Genomic DNA, 18,900 nt, shown 5'->3' on the forward strand with positions numbered 1-18,900 from the left:
TTGGAACCCTAGACTCCACTTCCCTGACACCCTGCTGGAGCATTTGGAACCCTAGACTCCACTTCCCTGATACCCTGCTGGAGCATTTGGAACCCTAGACTCCACTTCCCTGATACCCTGCTGGAGCATTTGGAACCCTAGACTCCACTTCCCTGATACCCTGCTGGAACATTTGGAACCCTAGACTCCACTTCCCTGATACCCTGCTGGAACATTTGGAACCCTAGACTCCACTTCTCTGATACCCTGCTGGAGCATTTGGAACCCTAGACTCCACTTCCCTGATACCCTGCTAGAGCATTTGGAACCCTAGACTCCACTTCCCTGATACCCTGCTGGAGCATTTGGAACCCTAGACTCCACTTCCCTGACACCCTGCTGGAGCATTTGGAACCCTAGACTCCACTTCCCTGATACCCTGCTGGAGCATTTGGAACCCTAGACTCCACTTCCCTGATACCCTGCTGGAGCATTTGGAACCCTAGACTCCACTTCCCTGATACCCTGCTGGAGCATTTGGAACCCTAGACTCCACTTCTCTGATACCCTGCTGGAGCATTTGGAACCCTAGTGTTTAGATGTGCAGCCACCCTTTCTACTCAGTGCTAGGCACTATCTTTGTTGTGTTCTGTCCTGCCTCCCCAGCAGCAGCCCCTTCCCCCACCCCCGCCAAACAGGTTTTCTTTTGGGCCACCTAGCAGTTCCCAAATCACAACAGGGAGACTTATTGCTAGTTATAAATGCTCAGCCTCAGCTTAGGCGCATTTCTTGCTAGCTCTTATAATTTCAATTAACCTGTTTCTTTTCATCTAAGTTTTGCTTCAGGGCTTTTTACCTTTCTTTCATTCTGTATGTCCTGCTCCATGTCTCGCTGGCTGGTGGCTGCCTAGCTGGCCCCAAATGTCTCCCTCTCTTTCTTCCTCTTCCCTCGTTCTCCATCAGCTTAGATTTCTTTTTTTTTCTTTTTTCTTTCTTTCTTTTTTTTTTTTTTTCAAGACAGGGTTTCTCTGTGGAGCCTGTCCTGGAACGAGCTCTACAGACCAGGCTGGTCTCAAACTCACAGAGATCCACCTGCCTCTGCCTCCCGAGTGCTGGGATTAAAGGCGTGTGCCACCATCGCCCGGCCAGCCTAGATGTCTTCCTCCTACTTATTCTCTCTCCCCACCAACCCTGCCTATCCCTCTATTATCTAGCTTATGGTTGGTTCAGCTTTTTCTTAGACCAATCAGGTGCCTTAGGCAGGCAAAGCAATACATCTTTCTATCGTTAAACAAATGCAGCATAAGAAGGAGACGAAGCACGAGCAAGGAACTCAGGACCTCGAGGGGTGCACCCACACACTGAGACAATGGGGATGTTCTATCGGGAACTCACCAAGGCCAGCTGGCCTGGGTCTGAAAAAGCATGGGATAAATTTGGACTAGCTGAACATAGCGGACAATGAGGAAGAATGGGAACTCAAGAACAATCGCAGTGGGTTTTCGATCCTACCGCACGTACTGGCTTTGGGGGAGCCTAGGCAGTTTGGATGCTCACCTTAGGAGACCTGGATAGAGGTGGGCGGTCCTTGGGCTTCCCACAGGCCAGGGAACCCTGATTGCTCTTTGAGCAGATGAGGGAGGGTGACTTGATCGGGGGAGGGGGAGGGAAATGGGAGGCGGTGGCGGGGAGGAGGCAGAAATCCTTAATAAATAAATAAATTAAAAAAATAAATAAATAAAAAAAATTAAAAAAAAACAAAAAAAACCAAATGCAGCATAAACGAACGTAACACACCTTTACATAGTCAAAGTAATATTCCACAATACCCTCCCCCATTCCCAAGGGTCTTACCATGTTCCTGGCCTTGAATTTGCAATGTAGCCTAGGCTAGCCTCAATCTTGAAGCAATCTCTGGCCTTAGCCTCCTAAGAATTAGGATTACAAGCAGCCGGGCGGTGGTGGCGCACGCCTTTAATCCCAGCACTTGGGAGGCAGAGGCAGGCGGATCTCTGTGAGTTCGAGACCAGCCTGGTCTACAAGAGCTAGTTCCAGGACAGGCTCCAAAACCACAGAGAAACCCTGTCTCGAAAAAACAAAAACAAAACAAAAAAAAAAAAAGAATTAGGATTACAAGCAGATGCCACCGCACCTCACTCGAGCACTATGCTTGGCCCCATTGGATACAGCCGGGAGGATAGCCACTCAGATTCATATGGTGCAGTTCTAGACAAAAATGGCCTCCTGTGAGAGGCCATGGGATGGCACGGTTAGGACCACAAGGCCAGACTGCCTGGCTCTGCCGCGTTCCAGCTGTGGGTCCTTGGCTGTGTCATCTCCCTGCTCTGTGTGCTGATGTCCTCATTATTAACAGGAACATCACAGTGCTCTCTACCTCATGGCATTCCTGTAAGGTTTACATAGTTAGTATATGTGAAGCACACGATACTGTCTGGCAAACACTTGAAGAAACTGTTGATAAATATTAGCAAATTTAGGTTGGCAGTCTCTTCTGGTAAGTTCTGCAGGTTTATTGAATTCTTGTGTGTGTGGCTGTTTCCTTTATAAAATAAGCAGAAATCGGGAGATCTGGTGGGGGAATAAGTCTTAAAGAGATACAAAGGAACTGAGGCACTTGTTTTGGTCTTGAGTGGGTCTTTAAGGGCCTATAATTTACATTAGTGCTCCCTCCTTTCAGCGGGGCCGTCTTTGGCAGAGCCATTTGTGCGAGAGGGACGAAGGTCAAGGGACTCCTGTCGAAGTCCTTTTGCAAAATGAAGGATTGGGCTTCTGATTAATGTTCAGAGGGAACCCCTGCTACACTTAATTCTCTTTTCTGTGAACTCAGTACATTTTTAAAATTCAGTTAGAGGCCCTCCTACAGTGTGCCATGAAAACTGCCAAGCCAGACTCCTTCTAATAGATTTCTGAATGGCCCTCTGCACTCTGTGGGCAGTGACTATGGTCAGGGTCTGGCCACTGGTTTTAATCCTTTGGATTAGAGTGTTTGGGGAGGGGATAATATATCTTGTATTTGCACATATTAGATCCAGTGGGGGATTTAGTATTAAAGTTGGATATTAAGTGTGTTTTTTTTTTATGATGGGGAAGAGAGGACTTTGAGTTTGGTTGCATATTCTACATTAATGTTGGATTCAGTTTTTAAATGATGAGGAAAATATTACCAGTCTCCATAGAGTTCGGGGCCCAGGTGGGTGGTTTTATCTCTCATCTACCAAAATTTGCTCTGGTACAGATAAAATTGAAAGAAATGAAAGTGAGAAGAAGGAAATAAAATTACTTTTATTATATCTTGATAATATAATCAACTCCCATGAGAAATAAGTGTCCCTACCCTAGCCCAACCAAGAAACTCAGTCATTTATCATGACTTCATCGTGATTATGGCAAAATATTGCTATGTAGAGAAACAAGGGCACTGATACCCTGTTCCAGGCACCGACTTAAGCTCTTTGCACACGGTCCCTTAGACATCACACGGACCAGTTAAGAGAAATAACTATTACATATTGAAAAGTTAAGTAGGGCTAAGGGATGTAGCTCTGTGGTAGAATGTCTGTCTAGCATGTAGGGAGTTCTGGGTTTTCATTCCCCAGTAGTAAGAGAAAAGAAAACAAAATGATTGGTGAGCAAAACCTCTGTGTATGTGTAGTCATTCAATCCTCAAAGTGAACAGATAGCCGGGCGATGGTGGCGCACGCCTTTAATCCCAGTACTCGGGAGGCAGAGGCAGGCGGATCTCTGTGAGTTCGAGACCAGCCTGGTCTACAGAGCTAGTTCCAGGACAGGCTCCAAAGCCACAGAGAAACCCTGTCTCGAAAAACCAAAAAAAAAAAAAAAAAAAAAAAAAAAAACCAAAAAAAAAAAAAATCAAAGTGAACAGATAGATTCTGCCATCATCCATGAGGTGAAGTTTGGAAAAGAAATAACTTAAGACACAGTAGACAGGGACTCACCACGTAGCCTTGACTGTCCTGAAGTTTGCTGTTTAGACTAGGTAGCTGAGGCTGGCCTTGAACTCCTAAATATCCTCCCGCCTCTCTCTGCCTCCCGAGTGCTAGAATTAAAGGCATTGGTCCCCACACCTGGTCAAAAGCCACCATTTTCAGCTCCCTTCATCTGTTCCTCAACTGGGTGCAGGAAAAGCAGCCACAGCTTCCATAGCGTGGACTAGTGAGAAACCACAGCTCGGCCTCAGTCACATGGTAGAGGCTCGGAGAAATCGCCTCCAGCTTCGGTCTTCTTATCTGAGCACGTGCAGGACTTGTGCCTTACCCATCTTACTACACACAGCCGTGGTGATCAGAACTGATAATTAATGTGTCTTTGGAAGTGTTGCATGCATGCGTAGTTCTTATTATATTGTTGTTCTTTACAAAGGTCCGAGGCTTGCCTCTTATAATGAGAGTGTCTTGGCATAGCACTGGGCTAAGATTTAAATATAGGGAAGACAATTCTTTTGAGAGCCCTGGAGTAGGTGTTTTCCAGGTACCAAGGGAAATACCATTTCCTGTGTATTTTCTAAGTGCCAGGAACCATGTTGAGAACTCACCTCTCACTTAACTCCTAAAGACCCAGAGGGAAGATGTTGTTTCACAGACGAGGGAACTGGAGCTCGGAGTAGCTCAGCAGTCTGTGCAGCACCATTCAGCAAAGAGGTTAAACTGAGATCGAATCTCTCTGTGTATATGTGCGTCTGACATACATACATGAATTGTGTATGTATGATCAAGCTTGTATGTGTGTATGTTCATAAGCATGCGTGGAGGTCAGAGGACAACCTTGGGTGTTGGGCCTTGCCTTCCAACTTGTGTGAGACAAAATCTCTTTGTTGTTTGCCATGGTGAGGGACAGGCCAGCTGGCCCGCAGGCTTCTGGGGGGAGTCTCCTATTCTTGCCTCCTGTCTCAGCATAGCAGCATTGGCTTATGTGGGTTTTGTGGGTTCTAACTCAGGTTGCCACACTTGTGCAACAAGTGTTTACCCACTGAGCCAACTCCCCAGCCCAGGATTCAAATCTTCGTGTTCTTGGTGCTCATTCTAGAACATTGCCTCTGAGGCAGAATGGGACAGAAGTAGAAGGCCCAAGTCAGGGGTCTCCAGCCTTAAATGATTCGGAGAGTGGGACTTAGCTGGCAGGAAGGTCAGCCACAAAACAGAAATAACAAAAGCTTATATTTAGTTTTCCATAGTCTGTCATTTAAAAAAGTTTATTTTAGCCAGGCGTCGTTGCACTGGCATAGGAAGGTGACTTAAGTATATAAGTTCAAGGTCAGCTTGGGTAATATAGTAAAAAATAGTTTTTTTTTTAATTAAAAAAAAAATCTGGCCAGGCAGTGGTGGCGCACGCCTTTAACCCCAGCACTCGGAAGGCAGAGGCAGGAGGATCTCTGTGAATTCGAGGCCAGCCTGGTCTACAAGAGCTAGTTCCAGGACAATCAGCACCGTTACACAGAGAAACAACGAACAACAAACAAACAGAGTCTGTGTTATCTTTGCCAAGTTCCCAGGGAGAGGAATGGAGAGTAGGGTAAAGAATTCTCCATGTTTTGCTTGGCTAGCCTGGGCTACGTGAAATCTTGTCTCCACCCTCTCCTCAGTTCCCTCCCTCCCCAGTCAAAAACAACTCACAAAGGAATTGTGCCCACTTGGAAGTGCATGCATGCAATTCCAGCCCTTGGGAACTGAAGCAGGAAGATAGCACCTTCCAGGCCAGCCTGGACTACAGCGCCACACTGTGTTTCACAGATGAGCCAAACTCTGGCCTACCCAGTTCACTGTGCCAGCTAGCGGGCAGAACAGAACAACAGGCATGGACAGTCAGGTTGCCTTCGAGCATTTGGGGACAAGTAAGACTCGGCTTGCTATCTGGCTTCTGGGAACCTTGGGCTCTGCTCCCAGGTGCAGCTAGGCTTCCACCTAGCTTCCACGGGCTTCCACACATTCACCTCCCTCCTAGCCAAGTGCTCAACCTCTGAGCTGTGGCACCTCCATCTTCTTCCCTTCCTCTCCCTTCCTTTCTTGTGGACACAGGGTCTTGCTGTGTATATTCCTGACCTTAAAAGACACCTTGCTGGACTTCATTCCAGTGGTTCTCCACCTTCCTAATGCTGCATCCCTTTAATACAGTTCCTCATGTTGTGGTGACCACACCCACCAGCAAACTGTAAGTTTGCTACTGTTATGAACCGTAATGTAAATATCTGATATGCAGGATATCTGATAGGTGACCCCCCAAAGGGGCCTCAATGCCCAGGCTGAGAACTATTAATTTAGTCTATTATTCATGGTCCTTGCTCCTCAAGGTTTAAACCTATTCTGACTCCTCCAGTTCAGAATGTCCCTGACACTAACGAGTCTCTTCAGGCTGAGGTCCTGACAGAAAGGCAAGGACACTCGGCCTAGTGCAGAGCTGGGTTTCCAAGCCATCCCAGCTGCGTGCTGGTTCCTGCCTGGCTGTATCAACCCCATAGGAACGAGCAGTGCAGGAACTGGGGGTCCTACGGTCAGTGATTCCCTGCACACACGTGCAATCAGTTGACAAAGGCAAAGTTCTGGAGTTAGAATCCAGAACACAGTTAAAATGGTCTGGCTTGCGTTTTGCTGCCTAAAAAGATAAAAGCGCAAAAGGGAGCTAAAGCTTCAGAATTCCTGGCTGGCCTCAGAATTACTTTTGCTAATGGGGTTAAGACGTTGCTTTTCCATTAGACCGGAAGGTCAGTGCGCTCAGGGGAAAATTGGACTGATCACCTAACCTCTATACGGACAGTGTCTCACCTCCAGAATTGGGACAGACCTGAGGTGAACTTGGTGAAAGTGCTCCCGAGTAACACCGGCCTCAGCATAAGGAGATTGGGAAGCCAAAGGGCAGAGGCATGGATTCCCTTTTAGACTCCAGTATTCCTTAGTATTGCTATTTATGAGTTCTCAAAGCATTTTCTGAGGTCCATTGTTACCTAGCACTGACTTTTAACCAACAGAGTAAATTGCAGGATGACCCTGCAGGCTAGGTGCCTAAGTCTGAATCAGAACTTATGCACCGTGACACAGGCACTTGTTCCCAGAGTCCACTTCTGCACGTCATGGACTGCAGGGAAAATTGTACACCCCTCTACAAAGACTTGATTTTCCCTTCTACCTGAGACTGTCCACAATGAACGCAAAACTCCCACCCGTAGAGTCTTCCAGAAATTCAGGGTTGATGGCTCGTATTCTCACAGACAGTGAGGCACAGCGTTGGGAGGGAGTCTCCTAATCTCACTGCACCTTCTCTACTGAAGAAAAAAAACCATAATACACAATAATATCACTAACAATGGCGGCTAATACTGTATATTATTATTAGAAGTTAGTCTTCTAAGCTTCATGTTAATCCATTTAACTAGAGGGGGAAACATGGTACAGCATTCTTTTAATTAAAGTAGCCCCCTGTGAAACAATATGTTTTTTTTCTGTCTCTTTCTCAGTTGCATGACACTGCAACCCGAAATCACAACTTGAGGTTCCTGGTGGTGCCCGCTTCCTCTTCTAGTTTGTTTAGTCACAGAATTCGATTCCTGTTGGCCGATTCCGCGCCTGCAAACAGGCTTAGCGCTCTATTGAAATGCGTGGGGCTCCTTAATTCTTGTATAAACAGGTAACCCGAGGGGTGGGGCGGGGACCGCGGCCCTAGGGTGGGTTTCATGGGAGTGGGGATGGGGTCGGATCTGGAGCCAGCTTCCCAGTGGTCGGAGGCAAGGCTAAAAGAGGGCTTGGCTGTAGCTTCTCCAGGCACTGTTTTTGTTCCCTTTCTAGAAACCAGCTGTAACACTAGGTCAGAGCGCTTTAAGAATGAGCCACTTTGAACGAGTGGCGCCCAGGCCCCAGGCCCTGCTGTGAAGGCCCCAGCAAAGGTCAGGGTTTGGGCCCCGTGACGTGCCTGCTGGTGCTCTGCGAGCCATGCTCAGCCCCAGGTAAGGACAGCTCGGGAGGTCCCGGCTTCCTGCAGGCCCGCGGCGGGGCTCGCTGCCGCCCTACCTGCTCAGCGCCTTCCTGCCCCGCGAGGCCGGTGGGGTGGGGTAGTACTGCTCGCCTGGGATCCAGGCGGCGTAGGGTCCTTAGTCCTCGGGTGGCTTACTCTGTACAGCCCCAGGCGGCCGGAAACCACTCTCCCAGATGTCCCCGTGTGGGGCAGGTGCCACTTCTGGGGTCCCTTCTGGATGTCTGAAATGGATGCGACTTTTTTAAGCGGCCAAAGTTCCTAAATCTTTTCATCGGGGCCAGTTCGTCATGATTTTTTTCTTTTAAAAAAAACCTTCAGCTAAGGTATCTGCGCTCCTAAAACAACAGGAATGTTGCACTGGCCTTCGGCCAGCGGAGGCTCAGCGAGCTGGATAAAATTTCAGTACAGATTTACGGGAAGTTGCCGGTGTTGGGAGTAAAAATCTGGTTTGGTGAGTTTAAGGGAAGGGAGTATACTAGACAACCTTGCTACTGTGAGGCGAATGGCCTCGGCTGGGGGAGGGCAGGAGGCGGAGGGAGGGAACCGGGAAGAGCCGGGATTGCAGAGGCACAGATTGCTGCCGGACTCCGCCGCGCGCTCCGCGGGATCCGACCCCGCGCCGCTCTGTCCGGGCCACAGCCGCCCCGCAGCCCGCTCGTACAACCCAGTCCCGCAGGTCGCCGAGCGCCGGGACCCCGAGAAGCCAGGCTCTGGGTTGGGGAGTTTCTCTCCTCAGGTCGCCCAGGTTAAGAAATTGTGACAATCTGGAATTCCCAGTGCCCGAGAGAGTTAAAGCCTAGAGCGAGCGATCTGTTGCTTTAAGCTACACGGTGGGAAGGAGCTTGGAGTCTCCTTAAAGTTGGTTTTCTGTTTAAAAGAGGGCGGCCAGAGAAGATGTTGTAGCTGGTTGCCTAGCCCGGCCGTGAAAGGTGTTAATTTCTGAAGTGGGCGACGCCGAGTACTTACTGAAGGTAAGGTGGACTTTGGCAGTCCTGACAACTGTCCCCGAATCTTCCATAGGGTCCTGATTTTTGCAGAAATTTTTGTCTTTCTCTTTTTCTTTCCTCTTTAGTACTAACTCTCATTTGACCGCCTTCCTTCTTGAGTGGGAAGTTAAAGGGTTTCTAAAAAGATTTTTAAAGCGTCAGCTTTTGGAAAAGCAGATAATCACACAGTCAGCCACTTCATGTTTCCTGTAGAAATGAGCCTTTTTCCATAGTAAAAAAAAAAATTGTTTTTTTTTCTCCTTGAAAAAAAAAACCGGCCGCTTTGAGGCACAGGTGACTAGCCGGGATTATTAGCGTGAGATTTCGGAATTTCAGGTGACAGGGGCTTCTGATTTAAGTGCTAACCAAAGCAGAGGGGGGTCTTCCTGTAGACCTTCACCTCTGAAGGCCTCGGCTTTGCTGTTGTTTTCAGTGGAAAATTCAATCTGGAGAAACGAGTGTGACAGCTGACAAGGTCTGCCGTTCAGGGCTGTTTTAAGAAATCCATGCAAATGAATGGAAGTAGAATTTTTTTCCGATAAATGACTCTCTAATTAGGTAAAAGTTGACTGGCAAGCTAGTACCGTCCTAAGGCACTTTGGGATGTGGCTTCCTTATTAAGTCTTATCAAAGCGATGAAAAAAGAAACGGTGTCTTCTAGGCACTTAAGGGCCACTTTTGATTTGTTTTTGTTTTTTCCATTGCTTATTTGAATTAAAAGCCAAACTTCTTTCCCTTCCAGTTAGCACGTTAGTGACTCACTTAGGAGTTTTTCTTGGGAGGGTTACCAATGAAAGTTGTGTTCTTTAGGTCCGTGAGGTCTGAGGCCCCTACCCCATGGTGTCCAAGCTGTCTTCTGACTCCCACTCACGGCAGTGGCACCCCTCCAATCAACCAATTAATTAATACATTTAATTAAATGAATAATACAGATGTACTCTTAGGTCAGGCATGGTGGGTCATTGCCTTTTATTCTAGCACTAAGGAGGCCGAGGCAAGGATTTGGAAGGTTTAGGGCCCCTGGGAAGCAAGGCCTGGTGGCTCACGCCGTTAACCCCCCCAGCACTTGAAAGTCAAGGGCAGGAGGATCTGTCTGAGTTCAAAGTCAGCCTGGAATACAAGCAAGTTCCTGGCCAGCTGGGACTGCACAGGGAGACTCTATTTTAAATAGATTTTATTTAAAATAGAATAAAAGACCAACCAAACAAATAGTAAGAAAGAGTCTTAGTGCCGAAGTGAGCCTAAGGAAAGCAAAGGGCGGACCACACAACTTGGAGGGTAGGGGTTTGATCACCAAAGGGTGGTTGGTCCTCAGCACAGAAGTGTTTGAGAATTGCAGATGTAATGACCGCCATATGATTATTTCGTTACTGCTTCATAACTGTAATTTTGCTACTGTTATGAATCGTAATGTAAGTATGTAATGGGGGGCTGCCGTGAAAGGATCATTCGACCCCCATAGGGGTCATGAACCACAGGTTGAGAACCACTGCTCTAGCTGGACCAGAGCCCCCAGCCAAGGGGAGAAGGTAGCATTTTGTGGGGTTCAGGCAGCCACTCGTTTATACGGTAGTCTCTCAGAGCCATATGTGATGGCTTTGGGGGTGCTGCTGAAAACACAGCTGTCGGGGGCAGCTGACGGAAGAAAGGAAGGAGAATTTGGGTTCTTGTATTTTCTATGTTTTCCTTGACCTTCCCCTTGCTCTGCCGGGGACACTGGAGGCCTCTGGCCCACCTTCGCCTGACTAGAGAGAACGCGCTCATTTCTTCTAGAGTGTTTGCAGTCCGAGCTCCAGTGCCACACAGGAGATGTTGTCCCCATCTGAGGACTGAACTCGGGTGTCTAGTGCACCAGGCCCAGTGTGTTACCCCCAACTACATTCCCAGCTGTCTTAATTTCATTGTATATTTATTTATTTTATTATTTTATTTTTATTTTTTTGGTTTTTCGAGACAGGGTTTCTCTGTGGCTTTGGAGCCTGTCCTGGAACTAGCTCTGTAGACCAGGCTGGTCTCGAACTCACAGAGATCTGCCTGCCTCTGCCTCCCGAGTGCTGGGATTAAAGGCGTGCGCCACCATCGCCCGGCTTCATTGTATATTTATTGAGATAGGGTTCTTTGCATTGTCCAGGCTGGCCAAAACTTGTGAACTTCCTGTCTTAGGCTCTTGAATAGGTGGAGTTATAAATGTCTATAACTCGAAAAAACAAACAAACAAAAAAAAAAACCACTTGTGCCAGCAAGTGTACTTTTTTAAAATCCAAATTTTTAATATAAATAGAATTATCTTTCTGTCCATTATTGCCTTGTCAGAAATGTGTAGGATTCAGAATTTAGCGGTGTTATTTTATGACAGTCTTCAGTTTTTAAAGACTTTTTAAATTTATTATTATTATTATTTTATGTGTATGAGTTTTTTGCCTGAGTGTCTGTGCACCAGATGTGTATCTGGTGCCTTCGAAAGCCAGAAGAGGGAGTGAGTCCTCTAAAACTGGAATTCCAGAGGGTTGTGAATCTCCATGTGGGTCCTGGGAATTGAACCCAGGTCCTCTGGAAGAGCAGCCAGTGCTCTTAACCAGTGAATCATCTCTCCAGCCCAAAGATGTACATTATTTGTGTGTGTGTGTGTGTGTGTGTGTGTGTGTGTGTGTGTACGCTGCATGTGCGTCTAAGGAGTCAGAAGGAGTCACTTGTGAGCTCACTGTGGGGGCCGGGATCAAAACTCTGGAAGTTCTTAGGAAGAGTGGCAAGAGCTCTTGACCTCTGGGCCTCCTCTTCAGCTTGTGCAGTGTTTTGATTTGTTTGTGTATGTATGTACACAAGTGTGCAGGTACCTGAGGAAAGAGGAGAGTGAGGCAGATTCTCTTGAGCTGAAGTTACAGGCAGTTGGGACCAACTCGGTGTGAGTGTTGGGAAATGAACTTGGGCCATCTCAACAGTTTTCTTTAAAATAATTTAATTTCTGGGGGTGCACATATGTGTGTGCATGAATAAGCCCTGGTGTATATGTATATGTAGGGGCCAAGTGACAACTTTGTGGAGTTAATTCTCGCTTGCACCTTTTTGTGAGTTCTGAAACTGAACCTATGTTGACAGCGCCTTTACCTGCCAAGCCATCTCTCCTGCCCTCTGTAGTTTAAGTAATCAGCAGACTGACTTTTTGAGACAGGGTCTCACAGACTAGCCCATGCTGGCTTACAACATCTGGTTCTGCCTCAGCTGCTCAAGTGCTAGGAGACACTTTATTTAGGAGACAGAGTTCTACTTTGTGGCTAAGGCAGTTGGTGGTACTGAGGATTTAAAAAAAAATCAAGGCAACAATGTTTTTGGATCCATGTTCTCTACACTTATTGAGTACTTAGGGCTTAGTCTCTTCACCTATTCAGTACTTAGAACTTAGTCTCTATCCATGTTTTGTTTTTTTTAGTTTTTTTTTCTCTATACTCACTGAGTACTTAGGACTGAAAGTTTTAGACTGGGCTACATGGTAGTCACAAAACAAAACAAATTAAAAGATTACACTCATTTTTTTCATATGACAAGAATATGATGATTAAACTTTTTCATTTACTAGTACAACTGTTTTAAGTAACAAATTTTTTAAAAATATTTTATTATTTATTATGTATACAATATTCTCTTTGTGTGTATGCCTGCAAGCCAGAAGACTCCATTACAGATGGTTGTGAGCCACCATGTGGTTGCTGGGAATTGAACTCAGGACCTTTGGAAGAGCAGGCAACGCTCTTAAACTCTGAGCCATCTCTCCAGCCCTTTAAGTAACGATTTTTGAAAGGTTAATGTAAATAACATTTTTCTTACATAATGATTGGATTCTCTTGCCAGCTTCTATGCTCTTTACTCCCAGGTGCTGGGCAACCCAGGGCCTTAGAAACAGTAGACAGGTCACTCTACCACAGAACCACCCCCTCTCTCCATCCTTAAAACTGTCGATTTTTGTGTTCCTTTTTCTTTTGAAGTGAGTTCTCACTATGTAGCTGAGGTAGGCCTCCAATTTTTGTTAATCTGCCTCCTTAGTCAAGGCTAGCCCAGTTTCCCAGAATGACTTTTTTGTTGTTGTTGTTGTTGTTGGTTTTTTAAGACAGGATTTCTCTGTGTAACAGCCCTGACCATCCTGGAAAACGCTCTTTGTAGACCAGGCTGGCCTCGCACTCACAGAGATCCACCTGTCTCTGCCTCCCGAGTGTAGGGATTAAAGGCCTGTGCCACCTCTGCCCAGTTCAGAATTAATACTCTTAAGCTCAAGATCAAAAGCAAATTACATTCCAAGTGATTGAGCTTTGACTGGCATAGAAAAAGATCTGCTTGTGAGATAGTGCTTACTCAAGACTTCTTCCTGCTTTTCTGGATTGCCAAGGGTTAATATTTTCATGTTAATGAGGGAATGGAACTTTCCTTAAAATTGGACCTAGGCTCATGTTTCTATGGTAGGATATAACCATAAGGGGAAAAAGAAAAAAGTCTTGCTCTGAGGGTAATTCATAGGACTTTGAAAAATATATGTATGTATATATATTGCATGAGTAGAGAATGCACATAGCAGACTTCTATGAATCTACAATGGAGACATTAAACACAGCTTGAAAGGCTTGTCAGAATGATTCCAAAGTAAAGGTCATATTGAAGCCCTTGGATTTCTGGCCTGATTGAGAGAGAGAGAGAGAGAGAGAGAGAGAGAGAGAGAGAGAGAGAGGGAGAGAGAGAGAGAGAGATGTTTCCTCTTGGGAGCAGTGTCTGTGTCTTGTGATGATGTGGATTTTCTGGTCTAATATCATACAAGGTGTGTGTGTTAGTCAAGACAACCACTTGCCGAGACTAAGTCCTCCAGAGAACAGCTAGTTATGGATTTCCCACAGTAGCAGCAGCGTATACATGACTTGGGTTCCAAGCTAGGAGGCCTGGGGGGTGGGGAGGACCCCTCCACAGAAATTGGTGTAGAAATGAGCTTGATTATTCAGTTGTCGCCTCAAATTATTGGAAACACCCCTGACTGAGAGATCTGGGTGGAACTAGTACCCTGTCACCTTCTCTGTGTGGCCCCGAATCCCCAGGTCAGTAAAACACTCCAGAAAAGGTCTGAGCTTGACTCCTCATTGGTTCTGTTTCTCTGATAGTTGCTTCTCCTGTGTTCTGTCAGTATCCATGTAGCGGAGGGGAGGGGGCAGGAGATAGATGCCCCTTGGTTCTCCCTCAGTACAACGTATTAAACCCGGGGCCTTGCATATGCCAGGCAAACACTCTGCCACAGTTCTCAGCTTGTTCTCCTTTTATTTGAAAAGGGAGTCCTGGTGAATTTCCCAGGCTGGCCTTGAACTTAGTTAGAGCTCTGCCTTAGCCCCTTGAAAAGTTGAGGTTATAAAGCTTCAGAATTTATAGTCTTAAAAAAAAAACCCATGAAGGGGTGGAATTTTCCACTGAGAGTAGAAAGGAAAGTCTCTGGAGAAACAAGCGACCGAGAAACAGGTGATTGCTGAGTGTGCCAGTCTTGTGGCATTTACCAGGAGCTCACCTGGAGATTACCAATGCTGTCAACACTGCAGGCAAACTGGCCACTGTGGGAAATTGGGACTGGACTGTCTCCTTTCTGCCTCTCTGCTTGTCTGTGTCCGTTCCTTTCCTTGTCCTTGTCTGTTTTTGTGGCTTTCTTTTTTCCTTCCTTTGTTTTGATTTTTGAGACAAGAGTCTCACTCTGGAGCCCAGACTTGCCTTAAGATCTCTGCCGAGCTCCTGTGTCAACCTCAGAGTACTGGGATTACAGATGTGGGCTACTGTACCTGGCTCCTGCCCCTCTCTCCTACTGAGTGAATGTTCCTAGTAGGCTGCCATAGACACCAGTTTGGATGAGTTCAAGATTCAACCACAGACCTGTTTGCAAAGGGCATAAGTCCTCCCACAGCATTCGCTCATCATAGGAACTTAGACTGTATAAACATGACTTGTGGGTGTGTTTACATGTACGTGACATACGTTTATCAAACAGTATAAGGTAAGCATGCAGGTAGGAGAGAAGGGGCAGAAGCACATTCCAGAACTAGGAAGGAAGAGGCAGGCTCATCTCTGAGTTCGAGGCCAGCCTGGTCTACATACACAGAGAAACCCTCTCTGTGAGAGGTGGTGGGGACCAGAAGCACGATCACGATCGCGCTGAAGGCCATCAAGACCAGGTGTCTATCACTAGAAGACAAAGTGCCCTGAAACCCTGTGTGTACTGGGAATGTAGCAGTCCTTTGGTTCCCTATTTTAAAAATCTGTACTTCATTTTATAGTCAGGTCCATTAATCAAGAAAACAGTATCCATCTAGTCTCCCCAGCTCACAATATTTGTCTTTGGGGATAGATTTCATGAATGAAGTACTAGGTATGGTGAATGTCTGGATGACAGGGGTCCCTAGATTCCTAATAGGGCCTCACTTTATCTCCTGGCCAGTTTTGGTCATACTCCTTGAGAACGGATAGAAGACAGCCCGCTCCCGGAAAGGATGGGTGAGCCTCGCATGGGTGAGCAAGGGTTATCTATGCATTCCAGGATGACGTGGGCATGTGCGCTTGTGCGCAATGAATAGTGCACATTGTGCAATGAAATGGGGACAGGGCGCTTATACCTGACAAGGAAATGCCAGACTGTAAAAATTATCACAGAAATATTATTTACCTTGGGGGTAGGGCCATAGCTGGGTGGTAGAACAGGTACTTCACACGTGGGGAGCTCTGGGTTCTATCCTCTATACATGGATATAGACACGCACACACGCTCACAGATGGTGTCTACCTGTCTTTGTTTCTTAGCACTGTGATCTGGCTTAGTCCTGTGTGTGTGTTTCTGTATATGTGTGTGTCTGTGTATATGTGTGTGTATATGTGCAGTGTGTTGCATGTGTGGTGATGTGTGTTTCTGTATATGTGTATGTATGTGTGTGCACGTGCATATGGAGGCCTGAGTTCCATGTCAGATATCTACAGTCTCCACCTTACATTTTGAGACAGGGTCTCTCACTGAACCTGGAGCAGACTGATTCAGCTGGCCTCACCGACCAGTCAGCTCTAGGGACCTTCCTGTGTCCATCCTCCTAGTGCATGTGTTCCTGGGTTGTTATGTGGATACCAGGGATCCAAACTCAGGGATCCATGGCTCCGTAGCTTGCACTGCACCAACTGAGCTATTTCCTCTACCTCTAGCTCTCATTTCAAAAAGCATTTCACAGGTCAAAAGAAAGGAAAAATATTGCCAGGCGTAGTTGCGCAGGGCTGTAAATCTCAGCACTCGGGATGCAAAGGCACAGGGATCGCCATAAATCAGAAGCCAGTCTGGTTTATATAGTTAATTTTGGGATAGCCAGGGGTATATAGCAAGACCCTGCCTCAAACAAAATACTTCTTCCTCCCCACCCAAAATCAACCTTAAGTAATGGAACAGAATTTTAGTGTTTGAGACAGAGATTTGCAACGTTGGCCATCCTGAACTTACGGTGGATATCAGACTGGCCTGGAATGGGCAGGGATCCGAGTGCAGGGATTACAGGTGTGTGCCACCACACCAGCGAGGCTTTTTGTTGTTGTTGTTTATTTTTTAATATACTTCCCTCGGGTCAACTGGATTCCTGATAAAATAATATTTCTTTTTGTTCTTTATTTCCAAAAATAATGACACGGTTCTCAGGACAGCAAGCCCTTGCCAAGGGTAGGCCCACCTTCTCAAGACAAAGTTGCCTTTATGTAATCACAACTAGGAGGATTTGGTGCCACGGAGAATTCAATGGGGCACTGCAACTGTATTGACAGGATCCCATGCCTAACGTTGTCTCTTTGTTTGACATCTTACCAGCGAAGACCCGCAAAGGTGTTTCTCTACATAGACAATCCTGCTGCTTTAGACTTGCCCAGGGAAGAAGTCCTTGGTTGTTGATTCACCATGGGGTTGTCTAGATGACAAACAGCTATCCAGCCTTGAACTTGAGATCCACCTGCTGAGAGCATAGGCCGATACCCCCAGGCCTGGCACCTAGCCCTTGGGTTTTTATCTCACATCCTCCTCTGAGAAAGCCCTTCTTTTCTGGGGTCTCTCCTAGCTGGATCCATAATTCCCTTCCCAGTGTCACATGCAGCTTTCGCCGAAAGACCCATTGCCAGTGTATTCAGACCCTGTTGCTGTGTGACTAAATTTCCTGGGGAAATCCAGCACTTACTCACCCCACATAGGGAGCCCACAACACACCAAAGTTTGAACCCCACCGAAGTCCAACTTGGTGAACCACTGAGTTTCATTGGGGTTACTTACAGGAATATGGGTGAGGGGTTACTCACAGGAGCAGAAAGGACTGGAAGGCAGCTGCGTCACCAGAGTCCACCCCTGCCTGGGTGACAGCTCATAGAGCGAAGAGCCTGCAGGCAGATCACAGGCTGCAGAGTATCCTCTCCAGCTGCCTCAGTTGGTCTAAACCTCTTCAAAATGACTCAGCTGGCTTTTTCTCTTCCTGACAGATTGTCTGGTCTTAGAGACTTCACAACCTAGCTTCAGTCTGAGGGGGACTCTTAGCTTTAATTGCTTGTGCTAGCAGAATCTGGTCAGTTTCGGGGACTTCCTGAAGCTGTTTTGAGTTGTTTAAGTAGCTTCGTGTTTCAATCTCAGAGGAAATTGTTACACAACATTTTTCCCGTTAGTTTTTTTGGTATTGTAGTTGTGCTACTTAATGAAGAAAGCACTGTTTAGGAATCACCAAGGGGCACAGGAATGATGCCGGTTAACTGTTAGCGTAATATTGAAAGTGGACTCCGTTCTCAAGGTGTCTAATATGAATTAGACCTTGTGTGTATATAAAATTATAACACTTCAAACTTGTACAGTTCTTATTGGGCCTTATTGCCTAGCATTAACTAGCCATATTCATTATGTGGGACCTTTTGTGTAGCCCTGACTGGCCTGGAACTCACTATGTAGATTAGGCTGGCCTTGAACTCACAGAGATCTGCTTGCCTTTCCTCCAAGTTCTGGGGTTAAGGTGTAGACCACCATGCACTTTTACATATGCACTTTCTCCGGAACGTAGAGTAAGTTCCTGGGAAGCCGGCAACGTTTGTGTCTGAGTAATAGTCACATCCCTCAGGTTTGTGAGTGTCCTGACACAAAAAGCAGACTTTTCCTCCAAGCATGTTATCATCTAAAGAAACGTTTTTGCATTTCATAGGCATGTGCTCTATGTAAATAGACACACTTACCCAGATAGCATCCTCTGTTTTCTTCCAAAAGCATTTGACCAAAATTTGTCAAAGATGAGATAGGTTGCTACAATGAGCCAAGGCGGGAAGGAGCCAGAACCGAGATCACCCTGTAGCAGCAGCTAAGCGCCTGAAGCCATGGCCGACGGGGTGTGGTGGGACTGTCGGGAGCTCAGCCCCTGTGCTCATTACCCTGTTCTGAAGGAGCAGTCTTTAAAATATTGAACTTCTGGGCTTTTGTTCCATGTTTTGTTTTTTTGTTTTTTTAGCACTCAGTGCCCGGCAGCTAAACCTCCACACATTCAGCCCCTCTACTTGCTGATGCACAGTTAAGAAAAGGAGAAAAAAAGACGTTTCCTCATAATTATGAAACACTTCTTAGATAATTATTAGGAAAAAGGTAGACTCAACTTAACTTTGAGAAAATCCCAAAGAGGAAGGTCAGTCTTGGGTGACTGTCCCAGCCCAGGAGCCTAGGTACCAGTGTGGCTTTTCTGGTGGCTGGAGGTGTGACTGTCAGCTGAAGAGGTAAGGGGAAGGACGGTGGTTGTGGGAAGTCAGGGGAGCTACCTCTAGTTGGCGGAACACAGAGAAACCAGTGAGAGCCAGTTCCTGCCGCCTCGGGTAAGCAGGAGTTCTGCCCAGGGATCTTCTTTTGCTTTTTGCTTCATATTGTGGGTTCCAGAATCTACCTCGAGGT

At 46.5% G+C, this 18,900-nt stretch overlaps 1 protein-coding gene and 1 long non-coding RNA gene across 6 annotated transcripts in view; one reads left to right on the forward strand and one right to left on the reverse strand.

Annotated features, from left to right (window-relative positions):
• The window catches only part of LOC142832660 (uncharacterized), a 34,002-nt gene extending 25,750 nt beyond the window's left edge, over nt 1-8,252 (reverse strand). Inside the window, exon 1 of the long non-coding RNA XR_012907253.1 lies at nt 8,016-8,252. This is a non-coding gene — a long non-coding RNA (uncharacterized LOC142832660). The remainder of the gene's footprint in view (nt 1-8,015) is intronic.
• The window catches only part of Rbm47 (RNA binding motif protein 47), a 135,533-nt gene continuing 124,175 nt past the window's right edge, over nt 7,543-18,900 (forward strand). For 2 of the 5 annotated variants that reach the window (XM_075943328.1, XM_075943327.1), the window contains exon 1: nt 8,551-8,951. The gene's annotated coding sequence lies outside the window, so the exon portion shown is untranslated. Of the gene's footprint in view, nt 7,636-7,793; nt 7,952-8,550; nt 8,952-18,900 lie in introns of those variants that run through there. The other 3 variants (XM_075943318.1, XM_075943319.1, XM_075943322.1) reach the window with 3 other exon arrangements.

This window comes from Microtus pennsylvanicus, chromosome 12 (assembly GCF_037038515.1).
Source record: "Microtus pennsylvanicus isolate mMicPen1 chromosome 12, mMicPen1.hap1, whole genome shotgun sequence".
In the NCBI taxonomy this organism is placed as follows: domain Eukaryota; kingdom Metazoa; phylum Chordata; class Mammalia; order Rodentia; family Cricetidae; genus Microtus; species Microtus pennsylvanicus.